The sequence below is a fragment of the Piliocolobus tephrosceles genome, chromosome 10 (assembly GCF_002776525.5).
Source record: "Piliocolobus tephrosceles isolate RC106 chromosome 10, ASM277652v3, whole genome shotgun sequence".
NCBI classification, from domain to species: domain Eukaryota; kingdom Metazoa; phylum Chordata; class Mammalia; order Primates; family Cercopithecidae; genus Piliocolobus; species Piliocolobus tephrosceles.
In genome coordinates this window covers 12,604,630-12,622,899 of record NC_045443.1, presented here as the reverse complement: position 1 = coordinate 12,622,899, position 18,270 = coordinate 12,604,630, and the positions used below count along the sequence as shown (strand labels likewise).

Sequence of the window (18,270 nt, the reverse complement as noted above, 5' to 3'; positions counted from 1 at the left end):
TTTTTCCTCTCAAGTGTTCTAAATTAACTAGGACAATTACATTGTTTTAAATAGACTTTCGGGCCGGGCGCGGTGGCTCAAGCCTGTAATCCCAGCACTTTGGGAGGCTCAGGCGGGTGGATCACGAGGTCAGGAGTTCGAGACCATCCTGGCTAACATGGTGAAACCCCGTCTCTACTAAAAAATACAGAAAATTAGCCGGGCGTGGTGGCGGGCGCCTGTAGTCCCAGCTACTCGGAGGCTGAGGCGGGAGAATGGCATGAACCCGGGAGGTGGAACTTGCAGTGAGCCGAGATCACGTCACTGCATTTCAGCCTGGGCGACACAGCGAGACTCCGTCTCAAAAAAAAAAATTAAAAAAAAAATTAAAAAAAAAAAATAAAGACTTTCGTAAGCATATTGCCAAACTGCCCTCCAGAAGAATAATACCTGTTTATATTCTCACCAGTGGTATTGAGAAAGTCTGTTTCTCCACACTGTTAACTCAACTGTGGGATTGCCAGTTTTTAAAATAACTGCCATATTTTTTTTTTTTTTTTTTTTTTTGAGACAGAGTCTGACTCTGTCGCCCAGGCTGGAGTGCGGTGGCCGGATCTCAGCTCACTGCAAGCTCCGCCTCCCGGGTTTACGCCATTCTCCTGCCTCCGCCTCCCGAGTAGCTGGGACTACAGGCGCCCGCCACCTCGCCCGGCTAATTTTTTGTATTTTTTTTTTAGTAGAGACGGGGTTTCACCATGTTAGCCAGGATGGTCTCGATCTCCCGACCTCGTGATCCACCCGTCTCGGCCTCCCAAAGTGCTGGGATTACAGGCTTGAGCCACCGCGCCCGGCCATAACTGCCATATTGATAAGTGAAAAATCATCTAGTTTTTGTAACTTATTGAGTCTGTTTAACAAATCTTTCACAGAAAGATCAGATACAGACTGATGACATAGTATTGGCCGGGCTGGTCTTGAACCCCCGACCTCAGGTGTCAGCCTGGCCAAAATGGTGAAACCCCGTCTCTACTAAAAATAAAAAAATTACCCAGGTGTGGTGGTGCATGCCTGTAATCCCAGCTATTCAGGAGGCTGAGGCAGGAGAATCGCTTGAACCTGTGAGACCGAGGTTTCAGTGAGCCGATATCGCACCACTGCACTCCAGCCTGGGCGACAGAGTGAGACTCCGTCTCAAAAAAAGAAAAAAGTTGTTGCTATTTACTTTGTTTTGATTGTACATCTTAACATTGATGTTTTTCATCTCTTTCAGGACTGAGAACTTATACATTTTTGAACTCCTTTACTTCCCTCTTTCCTTCCAATTCCTTAGGAATGAGCATGCATTTGTGTAATTGAGTTGTATAAAATTTAACATATATTTCCTATTAAATTTTTAAGCGCAAAAGTCCAGTTTCTTTGTATACCTTTCCTTGGGGAGCACAGAGTGCTGTACTGAGTGTTGGTGACCTGTTTCGAATTCCTCTTTAGTCCCTAACCAGCTATACAACCTTGGGCAAATCGTTTAACCTCTCTGGATCTTCATTTTCTTACATGTAATGTAAGTGAGATGGTACCAGGTAAATTCCTAGGTATCTTCTAGTTCTCACATCACACAGGTAACATTTTTCTTCCAAGAAGTTCTTTCCTACTCTGTTGTAAATATGGCCCTCCTCCAACATAGTGTCATCTCTTTGAGGCAGAACTTGCTTCTTTCTAGAAGTGTAATTTGTTCAGTGTCGTGAATCCTAAGATAACAGTAGCACTACTATCCCAAAAGTATAGCCAAGACTTTAATGTGAAGTAGGTCTTACTCACTTTTTTTGTGTGTGTGATAAAATCCTTTGAAAATTTGTTGCAGCTGTGCATGGTGGTTCATGCCTGTAACCCCAGTACTTTGGGAGGCTGAAGCAGAGGACTGCTTGATCCCAGGAGTTCAAAACCAGCCTGGGCAACAAAGCAAGACCCCATCTCTACAAAAAGAAAATGTTTTAAAAAATAGCCAGGCATAGTGGTTTGCACCTGTAGTCCTAGATACTTGGGAGGCTGAGGCAGGAGGATTACTTGAGCCCTGGAGGTTGAGGCTGCAGTGAGCCGTGATTATGTACTTCAGCCTGGGCAGTGGGAGACCCCATCTCATTAAAAATGAAAAGAAAAGAAAAGAAAATCTGTTGAAAGCTAGAGACCCACTCACAGAAAAACATATATAAGCATATATACACAAAATTTTAGGGGGCTCTTAGACCCTCTGGAACCCATCTATATACTCTCTAGGAATCCACAAATCCTAGGCTAAGAACATTTGACTTCGGAACATTCAAAGGATCCTTGGAGATTAACAAAATTGTCAAAAACACTCAATTCCTATTGGAAAAGGGAGCTGCTAAATTACATTAAGAATATTAAAACTCTTTTTGCTGCTGCAGCTGAAGCCATGCGTGTGCTCAGGCTTCAGAGGAAGTTTGCCTCTAGTGTCTTTTGCTATGGCAAAAAGAAGGTCTGGTTGGCTCCCAGAGACCAGTGTTAACTCCCATCAGCAAATCCAGAAGCCGATCAAACATGGGCTGATCATCCGCAAGCCTGTGCCTGTCCATTCCCAGGCTCCTTGATGCCAGAAAAACCTTGGCCCAGCGGAAGGGCAGGCACCTGGGCATAGGTAAGCAAGAGGGTACAGCCAATGCCCGAATGCCAGGGAAGGTAACCTGGATGAGGAGAATGAGGATTCTGTGCCAGCTGCTTAGAAGATACTGTGAATCTAAGAAGATTGATTGCCACATGTATTGCACTCTGTACCAGAAGGTGAAAGGGACTGTGTTCAAAAACAAGCATATTCTCAAGGAATCATCTGCAAGCTGAAGGTAGACAAGTCCAGCAAGAAGCTCCTGGCGGACCAGGCTGAGGCCCACTGGCCTAAGACTAAGGGAGCGTGCAAGCTCCATGACGAGTGCCTCCAGGCCAAGAAGGAGGAGATCATCAGCATGTTGTCCAAGCAGGAAGAGACCAAGAAATAAAGCTCCTCCTTTCTTGTCTATACATAGTGGCCTCAGTAATTACATAGACCATCATTCAAATAAAACAGGCTTTTATCTGCTTGGAAAAAACCCAGTTCTCTAAAACCCAACCTTTAATGCTTACTTACTTGCAAATATCCTCTTCATAAATCAGATCATGTACTAACTGCTTAAATCTTTTAGAATAGAATGTGAACTCCATACACTGTAAGGTACTACATAATCTGGCTCCTGCCCAACCTTGTTTTATACTTTTGTGCCCCACTGGCTTCCTTTGGCTCTGGGAACACACCTACTCTCTAAGTCACTCTGTTTCTGCTGAAGGGTCTTAGAGTGACCTGTTTTCTCTACACTGACCACTTCCCCTGTTGCCATCCTTAAGGTCTCAGTTCAAATGCCCCTCTTCATTTGAACTTCCCCCACCACCTTCACCCCTACCCTAAGTCATTCACTATTGCCTCACCCAGTTTTCTCCCCATGTAGTCCATCTTGTCACAGTCCGGGCCGTGGTTTTTGTTTATTGACTTAGTGTCTTCTCTCTCCACTCGAATGTTAGTTTCATGAGATAGGGAGCCTTACCTATCTTATTTATTTACCTATCTTATTTATAACCATATCCCAGAGCTAGGTGCAGTGCCTGGCACATACGGGTAGTAGACACTCAATCACTGTTTGTCAATGAATAAATTTCAGCCAGGGATGGATTAAGTAAGACCTTAAGAGGGTCTAAACACTAAGGATTATGGTGCTCCTCCCCCATATTTAATTCTAACTAGCAATTTTGGTGCTCCTTCCCCATATTTAACTCTAACTAAAAACAGTACTAAACCACACACTTACATGTACTGAAGCAAAAATAGCTTCTTTCTAGATTATCTGATTGTAAATCTTGGACTCCCTGCCTTGCTGGTGCCCTAAGTTTATGTGCTCTTCCTCTGTCCTGGGGGAATCTAGCACTCAGCCCTCTAGATGTGTTGGACACTGTTTTAGTTTAAGATTGCCTATGACTACAAACAATATTGATATTGATGAAAATTATGTTAAATCTATAGATCAATTTGGGAAGAAATGACATCTTTATTGATTCTTCCAATCCATGAATATAGTATGCCATTCCAATTAGTCTTCTTTAATTTCTTTCATCAGCATTTTATAATTTTCAGCACACAGATCTTGTACATGTTTTGTTAGATTTATATGTAAATATTTCACATTCTTTGGAGCAATTGTAAATGGTTCTGTTTTTAATTTGTTTCCACATATTTATTGTTAGTATGTAGAAAACCTTTCTCAGAAAAAGAAAGAGAAATGCACTCTTAGGTGATATAAACTTGTTTAGTGGTTTCTCCTTCACCTGCTGGGCAGGTAACAATCTATTTATCTTAACATTCAAGTACCTTCACAATGTGCCTCTGTATCTCTTAAACTTAACCTCATGCCTAATTGCTACATACCGATTTCTACTGCTACTGGAAGGGTTTACTCTTCTCTCACCTGAATATACCTTACTCATTATTCATTCCACCTCCTTGTCTTGGTTCATTGCCATTTGCCCTCTGGAATCATCCCTCCACTGGCTTCTTCACTGCAAACTAAATCTGAATTATCCTTCAAGGATAAGGTCAAAACTCATATTTATAAGGTGCCTTCCCTTATAATCCCAGCCTACATTGCTCCTTTTCTCTTTTTTGAGACGGAGTCTCACTCCATTGCCAGGCTGGAGTCTGGAGTGCAGTGGTACCATCTCGGTTCGCTGAAACCTCCGCCTCCCAGGTACAAGTGATTCTCCTGCCTCAGCCTCCTGAGTAGCTGGGACTACAGGCGCCCACCACCATGCCTGGCTAATTTTTGTATTTTTAGTAGAGACAGGGTTTCACCATGTTGGCCAGGATGGTCTCGATCTCTTGACCTCGTGATCCACCAGCCTCAGCCTCCCAAAGTGGTGGGATTATAGGCTTAGGCCACCGCGTCCGGCCCCCTGACTCTTTTAACCAATATTGTACATCACTCAATCACTGATTTCGTTTTTAATGAGCTTTAATCTACGTCTTGTTTCCAGAAATAGATGAAATACCCTGAGAGGCTTCCATGATAGCTATGATGGCACCATGTCATACATTACACACACTTAATTGTGTAACTGAGGAAAGGGGAGAAACGTTTCAAGCCATGTCAGTTAAAGCAAGGTTACGGGAACTTTGGCATGCAAAGGGGATACCATTAATTCTTATGAATCTTTCCTCCAGGCAAGATCCATGCTCTGTACCACTAGTAAAAGGACTATCTTCTCTTTCATTCCTAAAAATCCCAACACCTCCAACAAAGGTCTACAGTCAGTAGATTTTCAGGGGTTTCCTGGTAGAGCACAAATAATCCCAAGGAAGCTGCAGTAACACCTCCTGGCCAGCAGAGGACAGGGAGCAGTGGGAGAGATTTGCTTCCCCTAGCAGAAGTCTTCCAGAGGCCAGAGGCATAGGCTCAAAGTTGCTTCTCCATCTGTGGCCTTCAGGCTTTACCTACTACTGCCAGAGGTAGTAGTAGCCCATCTTCAAATGGGCTTTTTCCCCCCTATAAAAGATGGGCCAGAAGTTCCCAGAACCTTACCCCGCAACACTAACCTTCAATGATTACCAATCATAAGGAATGCCCTTTAGTTGCAGGACTTAAAGGCAGAAAAGTAGTAACGGGTGTATTATCTTTCTAACCCACCCAAACCTGCTTCTCAGTTCCTTTGCTAGTGGAAAAAAGTGTTTTAGGCAGGGTGCACACGGATATGCCACAACAAACAGTGCCTTTAGGGTCCACTGTCCCTCCCAATCCGGCACATTGCAAATGGAATATTTTAAGAGTTAGATTATCCCTACACATAAATTCTGGCTCATGGAGCAGTCCACTCGCAGGGGGCTTTTCCGTCATTAATCACATCTTTGTTATGTGATATCCACGTGAGTACTTCTCAGTAGAAGCAGCTTCATGCTCAAATGCTCAAAGAACATTGGAATAAAGCTCCAATTGTCCTATTCAGTGATTCCAAGTCCTGGTTTGTCACCACCTCAGGTCTCTCGTTTTCCAAAGTGCGTAATATCATCTCAAAACAAAGAGATTTTAACGAATTCAAATAATAAAATACACGAGGTACGTGGAGTTAAATCAATAAAGGGTTTTGTACCTCTCAAGAGGCGGTGAACCCCTGGTCTGATTTAAAGATGTTTTTGCGCTGCGTCCTGTAGAAAACATTTTTAAAGAAAATGTAGGCTGCTATCCTTGTATTTGTAAATATACGTAAAGTAATGTAGGAACATTTATGTGGGGGCTTTCAACCAAAAACATATAGGTAGCTGAATGCCTGACAACAGTAGTGTGATTTTTCTTGAAGTACCTGTAACTTCTGAGAGATGGCAGAGCCTTGCCTTTTGCATTGGTCAGGCTTTTTACCCAGCGATTGTAATTCTCTCAAATCAGTGTTTGCGTTTTTTGATGTTGGTGAGGCAACTGGAAACAGCTCAAGGAGGAGGGAAAGGTTCTGCGTCTGGGTGAGGAGAAAACCCTCCGATACCTGTTGGGGCGCAGCACTGGAGGGGGTCGGGGCCGCAAGCCCGGGGGGCGGCGGGCGCGCGGGCGCGGGAGGAGGAGGAGGGGTAGGAGGCCGCGGGGCCGCCTCCTCCGGCAGCTCCGGCTCCTCCCAGCGGCGCCCGCGGAACCTGCCTCAGAGTCGCCGGACTCTGGAAGGGAACATGACCTGACCCCTCCCCGAGCGGCCGGAACGAGGCGCGGAGCCGCGCTCCGGCCTCGGGCGGCCGCGGGATGGGCGGGCGCGTGGCCCCGCCCGGCGCCCACCGCCCTGCCCTCGCCTGTCTCCTCCTTTCCCCGGGGCTCCGCTGAGTTCATTCACTGGGATTGGTTTCAAGTGACGCCATCTCTTTATTTTTAAACCAATGACCTCATCCGCGCTTGAAGTTTCCTGACCAGCGACTCTTTCTCTTTCCCCCAACCCCCCACCCCACCCCCCCGGCTTTCCCCCTCTTTCTATGTATCAGTGTTCGGGGGGCTTTAATCAGTTTTTGAACGATTATTACCACCTCTCCCTCCCCTCAGCCCCCGCTTTCACAACGCGACCCCCCACCTTCACCTCCCTAAGTTCTTCATCTCCTTCGACATTTTTTTTTGAAGGCTGATTGGGGGGGAGGGTGGAAGAGAAAGAGTGAAGAAAAGTTGCGAGCGTCTCCTCTCTTCCTAAGCCTCCCGCCCCCACCCACCCCTCAGAGAAGGAGAAGATAATATAGTGAAAAGAAGAGGAGGAGGAGAGCGACGGGACGGGACGCGAGCGGGAGCGCAGCCGCCCTCTCGGCTCCGCGGCGGCGCCTCGCAAGCCCGGGAGGCGAGGGGGGCCCGAGGGGAGACGCCGTGACAACTTTCGTTTCCCTCTGAGGGAATTGGGAGGTCGGCGGCCCCAAAAGTAAGTGGCCTTGGTGGGCCGCGCTGGGTGTGCGGGCGGGAGGGTCCGGGGCGCCCTGCCGCCCGGCCGCATGGACGCTCCGCAGCGCGCCCCGACTCCCGGTGCGGGGAGCCGCGCTCTGGCCCCGCCGGCTCTGCCTTCCCGGGCGTACCGGCCACCCTTTCGGGAGGCGGCGTGGAGGCGACCGCGGCCGGGGGCCGCAGGAGCGTTTGAAGCGCGGGTGTAGGCCTGGCTGGAGGCTGGCCCGAGCGGGAAGGGGGCGTGCGGCTGGGCGCGGGGTCGCAGTGGGTGCGCTCCCGGCCGCTGCGCTGCGAGCGGGCTTGGACCGGGCCCCGCCGAGAGGAGCGGCCGCCGCGGGACGCGGCACCTTCGCGGGCAAAGCTGCTCACTTCCAGGCGCGAGTGTTACACAACACGCCTGCCAAGTGGGGCCCCGGCCTGACTGTTCCCATTATCCCTTTATTCGCCTTTGGTGTAATCAGCGAGGCCACCTGGGTGGTGACGGTGCTGCTTTCTTCAACCAACCAACCAAAAAAGCCCTCAATTTTCGGACAGGGGTTCGGGTCTTGGCGTTGGGGGGCCCGATGCCTAGTGACTTTATTTATTTACACTAGCTGCAGAACGTGAGAAATAAAAAAGCCCGGGGTCTGTGTATCACGTGTAGTTTTCATGTAATGGAACACCACAGAGGGAAATATCTTCAGATGCTGAGTTTATTTCCTAAAGAATACCAGTAATGAACCAGAGAAAATGCAAGTAGATCTGAAAATGAATGGATACTGCAAAATCCTAAAGAAGTTTAGAAAATATCAGCTGCAAGGGTTCTTGGCGTTTTGAAGTCGTGGGTGTCTCAGATTGGAGAAAGCACACCTCTAACCAGCCTGTGATGAATAAGGTGGGGAGGAAAAAAGCCTGTTGCATAATGTCATTTGCCGTGGGGTTTGCCGTGCCGTCCCCTTGAACCAAAGGGAAGTGAGTTAAGATGCAGGGTTTTAAAACTCTGAAGTTTTTATTTACCCAGTGCTCTGGCTGCCACTTCTGTTTTAAAAGATTATAAGTAAATAATCTGCTCTTTCAAGTGAACCAAACCTATCAAACCTGTTTAGAAAATAAACCAGGTATGTGTCTTTCTCTTTCTTTTCCGGGTGTTTGTGTGTGAAATTTACCATCCATGGAAAAGCTTAGGACTAGTGTTTGGGGAACTGAGACTGTCAGAGAAAATGCCTCTTTATGCCGCTCACCTTCTGGGGCTGATGGAGAGTCCATGTAAAGGACAACCGTTTCCTCAAAGGATTTTCATCTCCATCAAGAAGAGGCTTTTTAAAGTTAAGGTAAAATTGTAAAAGAAGAGATTTCGTACCAATTGAATTAATTACTCTTTAATACTTACTTTTCCTTGAGAATCACATATATTGGTGGATACCACTTGGGAGGCTCGTGGAGTCTATTTGGTGAAGGCAGCAGCTTGGAGAAGTAAGATGAAAAGCAGAATGTATGGCTTTGTGTAGGGATTTTAGTAAAAATGTGAGTAGGCACGGTGAAAGGTTTTTGTTTTTTAAAATTGTGGAATTTACTGAGTTTGAAGACAATGTGGAAAGTTGCATTAAAATTTTTTTAAAATTTGGCTAACATTTGCAATCTTATATAAAAATATAGGCTAAAATAACAGCAGCCCAAGAGTTGGATTTTAGGTAAAATAAGTTTTGCATTTATCAAAATTCTACATGGGGGAAAAAATTAGAAATGAACTTATTTTGAATTTTGTTAATGTGATGAATAGTGTATTGAAAATAATTCGGTTCAAGTACTATAAATGTACGTTCAGATAAAAAATGTGTAAACTGTGGTAATTATTATTATTATTTTTTAGTATTAACCTCTGCTATATCAGCAACTCAAAGTAAAATATCTCATTTGGCTTGATTATGGTGCCAAAAGATCATAGTGCATGATTATGGAGGGGGCTAGGAACAGAACTGTAGAATTATCCAGTTTTGCTCCTTTTTCAATTTAGAATGCCCTGTCCTTTTGTTCAGTTTGGTGATTGTGTGTACCTATAAAATAAAAATAGACATGTAAAATTGGGCGTTGGAGTCTCTTGGGCCAAAAACTTAATGGCAGTAACTGAGAAGGCAGCAAAAGAGGAGATCCTGTTATCCCAGTTCTTTTCCTTTTTCCTACACATGTAAAAATTTGTTTGTGGGACACTTGAGAGTGGAAGTGAGGCTGAGATGGGAGGGGGGAAGAGTAGGTGTGAGAAGGTAGCAGAGTTTAGGTAGGGATCAGGAGAAGAAGCAGGATTTATGTGTGAGTGTGTTTTCATGCTATTTTCTGTAAATGCCTATACTGGGAATTTAATTTCATACAGTTTTTAGCATATGGGATTAATATATTGATGAAGCAGACTTATATAGCTGTCCAGTATTAAATTTTTTCAATTTTCTGCTACTCCTAAAATCCTGCTAAATATAATTTGCTAGAATTACCAGTGTTAATAATTTATCCTAGAACTCCGATTTTTCCTAGCCAAAAATAGTTTTCTACTTCATGTTACCTGAACTAAAAATTTCACTGGACATTCAGTGTTTTTTAGAATGCGTTGAGTTCTCAAGCAAAAGGTACTTTAGTTTGAAGAAGTAAATTAATATAGGGTGAACTGATTTGGATCAGAATCCCAAGAAAATAAGGAGATAATTTAGAGGAAGCAAAACAGATTTTATGACAGATTTCAACAGATGAAAGGGACTAGTTAAAAAGATTTCACAGGAAAAAACCATAGTTGATGCTTGATTGGCTTTAAAAGAAATTTCCTGATCATTTAAAACTAAGATATTCACCATCATAAAAGAAAATCCGAATGTTGGCTTAAACAAAAAACATAATTAGGAAAATAAGTCTTGCCCGAAGCGACATATGATAAATTCCAAAACCAGATGTCAATTTTTTTTTCTGATTTTCTTGTGTTGTAGACAATCTGTTATTTGTATGCATTTCATTATCCTTGATGATCAAGGGTTGGCTGTGTGAAGAGAGGTTCATAAAGGTTGGCTGAATTTAAAGAAGCAGGCTCAGGCTTTAAGAAGAGGCAGTTCTCCTACACAGATGGATTGAGACGGGGAGTTAGAATTTTAATCAAATAAATAACTGGAGGAAACAGTGGCTCAAAAGAAGGATGTAAGACAGATTACCTTGGCCTTGGGCAGATACAAAGAAATAATAAAAGCTTGCCAGAAGTATGATCAGTAAGGAAGGGAATGGAATACATCTTGTCATGAAAGGAAAGAGGAATAAATGGAAAAATGCCCTCTGATACCTCAGCAACAAGAGAGAGTAATGAAACTTCACGCCCTTCTTGATTGGGGTTAGAAACATCATTATAGGTATTGCCACAACGTGACAAGATTTTTTTATTACTTTAAAAAATGTAGGCCAGGTGTGGTGGCTCATTCCTATAATCCCAGCACTTTAAGAGGCTAAGGCAGGAGGATCACTTGAGCTCAGGTGTTGAGACCAGCCTAGGCAACATAGACCTTGTTTCCACAGAAAATCAAAAAATTAGCCAGGTATGGTAGTACGCAGCTGTGGTGCCAGCTACTTGGGAGGCTGAAGTGGGAGGATCTCTTGAGCCTGGGAGGTCAAGGCTGCAGTGAGCTATGATCCTACTGCTGCGCTTCAGCTTGGGCAACAGAGCAAGACACTGTATCAAAACAACAACAACAACAAAAAAACTTGAGGGAGAGTGATTGATAGAGTAAATTATGAGCGTTAATTATAATTATGAGTGTAAAATTTAAAATTGTCAGAAATAAAAATAAAGAAGGATTCACTGTAATATGGCCTATTTTAAGTTAATTTTAAAGGGAGGGATACATTATAAAAAACTGAAATTATTAACTGAATTTCTGGAGTAACTACTGATATGAATCAAGCAAAACATTTGTTAACAGTATGCTGTTTACATGTGCCGAGATGGATGCCAAAAGTTGGGGACACTGGTCCATGTTCTTACGGAGAACAGGATTATAAAAATTTTAAGGGAGATATATATGCAAAGATAAACAATTACCAGACGGCTGGCAAGTGCCAAATTCAGGAACAAAAGAGAAAGAGGGCTCAGGGAGGTAATCTTAATAGAGATAATAGAGTTTGACCCTGGCGTTAAAGATTGGTTAACATGCGTCTGGAGAAAGGGAAGTGGCGGAGGTCAAAGGCGGAAGGTATTCTTTTTTTTTTTTCTTTTTTTTATTATACTTTAAGTTCTAGGGTACATGTGCATAACGTGCAGGTTTGTTACATATGTATACTTGTGCCATGTTGGTGTGCTGCACCCATCAACTCGTCAGCACCCATCAATTCATCATTTGTATCATGTACAACTCCCCAATGCAATCCCTCCCCCCTCCCCATGATAGGCCCCAGTGTGTGATGTTCCCCTTCCCAAGTCCAAGTGATCTCATTGTTCAGTTCCCACCTATGAGTGAGAACATGCGGTGTTTGGTTTTCTCTTCTGGTGATAGTTTGCTAAGAATGATGGTTTCCAGCTGCATCCATGTCCCTACAAAGGACGCAAACTCATCCTTTTTTATGGCTGCATAGTATTCCATGGTGTATATGTGCCACATTTTCTTAATCCAGTCTGTCACAGATGGACATTTGGGTTGATTCCAAGTCTTTGCTATTGTGAATAGTGCCGCAATAAACATACGTGTGCATGTGTCTTTGTAGTAGAATAATTTATAATCTTTTTTTTTTTTTTGAGACGGAATCTCGCTCTGTCACCCAGGCTGGAGTGCAGTGGCCAGATCTCAGCTCACTGCAAGCTCCACCTCCCGGGTTCACGCCATTCTCCTGCCTCAGCCTCCCAAGTAGCTGGGACCACAGGCGCCCACCACCTCACCTGGCTAGTTTTTTGTATTTTTTAGTAGAGACGGGGTTTCATTGGGTTAGCCAGGATGGTCTCGATCTCCTGACCTCGTGATCCGCCCGTCTCGGCCTCCCAAAGTGCTGGGATTACAGGCTTGAGCCACCGCGCCCGGCCAAGGCGGAAGATATTCGTTCACCCATCTCATTCAGCAAATTTATACTGAGCTTCTACGAAGTACTAGATCCTGGCCATACAGTGGAAAATAAGAGAAGGTTTTTGCCCTTACATAACTTACATTCTAGTGGGAGAAGACAGGACAATAAACAAGAAAGACAATAAACAAGTAAACAGTACATTAAAAAAGTAATGTTAAATAGTGGTAAGTAGTAAAGGTAATGATCAGGGTCAGTCGTACTTATTCTGTGAATCACTTGCTTTGCCTATGGTAGTCTAATGAATAGTCTTCATGTTATAACTTTTTAATATTCATGTACAGTCCGAATGAATTTGAATAAAATCTACACATTTACCAGCTTTTAAAAAAAGAAACGTGAATTAAAGAAAAAGAAACCCGTGTGACTTTTTTTTGGTCAAGGCATGGAAACTTAGTTGTTTTGTTTTTTTTGTTTGTTTGTTTTTTGTTTTTTGTTTTTTGAGATGGAGTGTGTCTTGCTCTGTCACCAGGTTGGAGTGCAATAGTGCCATCTCGGCTCACTGCAACCTCCGCCTCCTGGTTTCAATCGATTCCCCTGCCTCAGCCTCCCGAGTAGCTGGGACTACAGGTGTCTGCCACTGCACCTGGCTAATTTTTTTTTTGTATTTTAGTAGAGATGGGGTTTTACCATGTTGGCCAGGATGGTGTCGATCTCCTGACCTCGTGATCCACCTGTCTCGGCCTCCCAGAGTGCTGGGATTATAGGTGTGAGCCACCACGCGTGGCCAGAAACTTTAGATTTTTTTTTAATGCCTCATTAATTTATTCATAATTCTTTTGCTGCCATTTGCTAAGAATCTCATGTTTTTTTTACAGTGAGATTAATATTGTTTACTGTTCAGTTAGGTTTTTCATGTATTGGGCTATATTCTTAGGTTAGACTCTCTGTTAGGAACAATAATCACAATAGTGTCATAAAGTGAAGCTAAATTCCAGAGATTGTTTTGTATGGGAACATACAAAAGAAAAGATGTACAGACAATAAACTGTTGGGCTTAATTACCAGTAGGTAAACTAGGGTAAGGGATGACATCTGTTCAGCTCTTGTCCCGATGGCATACTTTTTTCCTGTATTACTACACATAGTAAAAACCTGAAGCAAAAATGTTCCAAAATGGGGAAGTTTTGATCTTTCCTGTGGTTATTTGACTACCAGATTTGTTTTGTTATTGTTTAGAAGATGTCCTTCATAGTGATCAACTAAAAACTGATATTATCAGGAGCTATTTCATGTTTTGGGGCACATTTTGTTCTTCTCAAGTGTTCTTTAAGAAATATGTTGGCCGGGCGCGGTGGCTCAAGCCTGTAATCCCAGCACTTTGGGAGGCCGAGACGGGCGGATCACGAGGTCAGGAGATCGAGACCATCCTGGCTAACACGGTGAAACCCCGTCTCTACTAAAAAATATGAAAAAAAAACTAGCCGGGCGAGGTGGTGGGCGCCTGTAGTCCCAGCTACTCCGGAGGGTGAGGCAGGAGAATGGCGTAAACCCGGGAGGCGGAGCTTGCAGTGAGCAGAGATCCTGCCACTGCACTCCAGCCTGGGCGACAGAGCGAAACTCTGTCTCAAAAAAAAAAAAAAAAAGAAAAGAAAAAAAAAAGAAATATGTGCCCTTCACTCTTTTTGCAGTTTTAAATTTAATTTTTTTTTTTTTTTTAAGAGATGGGGTCTGTCTCTGTCACCCAGGCCAAAGTGCAGTAGAGCAATCATAGCTCACTGTAGTCTGAAACTCCTGGGCTCAAGCAGTCTTCCCACCTCAGCCTCCCAAGTAGCTGAGACCACAGGTGCATGCCACCACACCTGCCTAATTATTATTATTTATTTTTATTATTTTTATAGAGATGGGGTCTCTCTTTGTTGCCCAAGCTCGTCTCAAACTCCTGGCTTTAAGCTGTCCTCCTGCCTTAGTCTCCGAAAGTGCTAGGATTACAGGCACAAGCCACTGTGACCAGCAAAACTTTTTTATAGGTGAAATTGAGGTGAAGGATTTTAAAAAGGGTTGATATTAAGTGTGTCTATAGAACCAAATCCCTCAAGAATTATTCTGTATGCACCTAACCCATTTTCATCTATAAAATACTTGAGATAAACCTACAGGAAACAATTTCAATACAAGGTAGGAAATTCTTTGGTGCTTTCTTGATTTCCTCCTAAACTAAATGCTTGATTTATTTAATTTTTTTCAATTTTTATTTTTTTGAGACATGGTCTTGCTCTGTCACCCAAGCTGGAGTGTAGTGGTGTAATCACAGCTCACTACAGCCCTGACCTCCTCGGTTCAAGGGATCCTCCCACCTCAGCCTCCCAAATAGCTAGGACTATAGGCAGGTGCAACCATACCTAGTTAATTTTTTATTTTTTGTAGAGACAGGGTCTTGCTATGTTGCCCAGCTGGTCTTAAAACTCCTGGGCTCAAGCAATTCCTCCTACCTTGGCCTCCCAAACCATTGGGATTACAGATGTGAGCCACCGTGCTTTGCCTTAATTTAGAAAAGAATTACAACTATAAATGCAGTGGGTCTGTGGTATGTGTAATAAAAGTTAGTCTCACTTGTACTCCTCAGAAATACTTGGTTTGGGAAAGACAGAAGAATTCAAGTTTGTTTTAATGTCTGTGTATGTTGGGGTGGTGGGGCAAATTGAGTTTATAGAAAAAAGATAAATTGTAATGATATGGCAAGATAATTAATATTTAATATATCCATAATTTCTCTTAAATGGGGAAAGATGTATAGAGAAGTATATGCTACTTACTGTGTACATTGTATACTAGTTTTTTAAATATACAATTTATATCCTAGGATAGTAGAGTAAGTAGGCTTTTGATAAATGTTTGCCGAATAATTTGAATCAGTTCGTACCACTGTTGCTTTTTATAGCAGTTCCGTTATCTCTCTAGCTTAGAGCACTGTGTTTTGAGCTTTGAGTTGCAGTTTGCCAGGGGTTGACTTACAGTCTTGGGTATGGACTCTTGTTTGAGCAATAGGCTTACTCTAGAACAGGATCTCTGACCTCACCTCCAGCTTTGACCCTGTGGCTGACCTGACTTCTTCCTTTCCAAAATGATGGGTGGTGGTTTCCAGTCACCTTTTTCAGCTCATAGTGTAACAGCTCCTTCCCTCCCCGAGCAGCTGAGCTGTGTCCTCTTTGGATCACTTCTCAGAATACTAAGGTATATGTATCGCTATGCTGGCTTATTTTGCAGTGGGTTTATTTGTTGTTGTTGCTTGTTTTTTTTTGATGTTGTTATTTGGTTGGTGGAGAAGAAAATTCCTCGGGAAGATAGTTCTTGACTTGTTTGTAAATTGTACATGGTATATGAAGCATAGTATTATTTCCTCTTCCTTCCTAGCTTTAAACATCTTGGGTTCACTTGAAAAAGAACTGGTAAGAATGATATTTTGATAACACCCACCAACCAAAAACTAAAAAAGACTTTTTTTTGAGGCAGTCGGGAACTTGAAAATGGAATATATATTAGGTGATAGTTAATAATTACAACTGTAATGTTTTTAGCTATAATAGTGGTATTGTGGTTATATTAAAATATTTTCATGTGTTAAAAATACATATAGAGGTACTTAGAGGCAAAATAAAATGATGCCTAATACTCGTTTTAAAAAACTTCAGGATGGGCCAGGCGCGGTGGCTCAAGCCTATAATCCCAGCACTTTGGGAGGCTGAGACGGGTGGATCACGAGGTCAGGAGATCGAGACCATCCTGGCTAACCCGGTGAAACCCCGTCTCTACTAAAAAATACAAAAAACTAGCTGGGCCAGGTGGCGGGCTGGAGTCCCAGCTACTCGGGAGGCTGAGGCGGGAGGCTGAGGCGGGAGAATGGTGTAAACCTGGGAGGCGTAGCTTGCAGTGAGCTGAGATCCGGCCATTGCACTCCAGCCTAGGCGACAGAGCGAGACTCCATCTCAAAAAAAAAACAAACAAACAAAAAAAAAAACTTCAGGATGGGCACAAATACACAGAAGTGGGAAATGAATAAGAGTATTAGTAAATTTTTGAAAATTGTCGAAGCTGAGTAATGGGTAAGTTGGGGTTTATTTTCTGCACATTTGTGTATATTTGGAAATGTCCCTAATAATGAGTTAAAATATATAACCAATTATAACTGTAGGGTAAGAAATTAAATGCAATAAAATTATGTTGTTGGGTTGGGTGTGATGGTTCATTCTTGTGATCCAGCACTTTGGGAGGCTGAGGTGGGTGGATCACTTGAGGCCAGGAGTTTGAGACCAGCCTAGGTAGCATGGTGAGACTCCATCTCTGCAAAATAAAATAAAATAAAATAAAATTATATGCTTGGACATTTGAGCTAATTGGCTACTCAAAAATCTACACTTGGCTTTTTTTTCTTTTGAGACCCAGTCTTACTCTGTCACCCAGTTTGGAGTGCAGTGGCGCAATCTCAGCTCACTGCAACCTCTGCCTCCTGGGTTCAAAAGATTCTCTCCTGCCTCAGCCTCCCAAGTAGCTGGGATTACAGGTGTGTGCCACCACGCCAGCTAATTTTTGTACTTTTAGTAGAGATGTGGTTTCACCACGGTGGCCAGGCTGTTCCCGAACTCCTGACTTCAAGTGATCCACCTGTCTTGCCTCTCAAAGTGCTAGGATTACAGGCGTGATCCACTGCTCCTGGCCTGCACTTGGCATTTTCTGTAAGTTCTGTTTCTAGTAATAAACTTTTAAGAATAAGGACAATTTCGTGACACATCATAAGACACAGGCAGGCATGGTGGCTCATGCCTGTAATCCCAGCACTTGGGGAGGCTGAGGTGGGCGGATCACTTGAGGCCAGGAGTAGACCAGCCTGGGCAACATGGTGAAACCTTGTCTCCACAAAAAATACAAAAAATTGACTGGGTGTGGTGGTGCACACCTGTAGTCCCAGCCACTCATGGGGCTGAAGTGGGAGGATCACCTGAGCCTGGCAGGTCAAGGCTGCAGTGAGCTGTGTTAGCGCCAGTGCACTCCAGCCTGGGCAGCAGAGTGAGACCCTGTTTTGAAAACAAGAAAACAAAACATCATAAGACGTGTTTAAAATGCTTAACTTTGAAGTCTTGTAATAATAATGTACCTTTTCATTTATAAGTTGCTTTTACATGTTTTGTCTCTTTTATCCTTAGAAGACATGAGTTACCCATTTTACAGATGAGGAAGCTAAGGCCTTAGAGAGATAATGTAATTTATTGAAATCCTAGAGCAAGTAAGAAGTGGTGCTAGAATTAGAGCCAAGATCTTCTGATTCATATTCAGGTCTCCATTCTCTTATATACATATATGTAAAAGTGCTCTTTTGTTGTGGTACTATAAACCAATGGTTTTCAAACATTTTGGTCTCAGGACACATTTATACTCCTAAAAATTTTTGAGGACTCCAAAAATCTTTTGTTTATATAGACTGTATCTATCAATACTTAACATTAGAAATTAAAACTGAAAAATGTTTAAAATATTTATTTAAAAAATAACAAACATTAGGCCAGGCACAGTGGCTCACGCCTGTAATCCCAGCACTTTGGGAGACTGAGGTGGGTGGATCTCATGAGGTCAGGAGTTCGAGACCAGCTTGACCAACATGGTAAAACCCCATCTCTACTAAAAATACAAAAATTAGCTGGGTGTGGTGGCAGGCGCCTGTAATCCCAGCTACTCAGGAGGCTGAGGCACGAGAATCGCTTGAACCCAGGAGGCAGAGGTTGCAGTGAGCTGAGATAGCACCACTGCACTCCAGCCT

The 18,270-nt window shown here is 43.3% G+C and overlaps 1 protein-coding gene and 1 pseudogene across 3 annotated transcripts in view; both read left to right on the top strand.

Moving 5' to 3' along the window:
- The first annotated feature begins 2,401 nt into the window (after nt 1-2,401).
- LOC111552042 lies at nt 2,402-2,987 on the top strand (annotated as a pseudogene).
- A 3,708-nt stretch (nt 2,988-6,695) lies between these two features.
- Nucleotides 6,696-18,270, top strand: part of DUSP16 (dual specificity phosphatase 16) — a 91,876-nt gene continuing 80,301 nt past the window's right edge. The window contains exon 1 of one of the 3 annotated variants that reach the window (XM_023226114.2): nt 6,696-7,443. The gene's annotated coding sequence lies outside the window, so the exon portion shown is untranslated. Of the gene's footprint in view, nt 7,444-7,782; nt 8,561-18,270 lie in introns of those variants that run through there. The other 2 variants (XR_002734535.1, XM_023226116.2) reach the window with 2 other exon arrangements.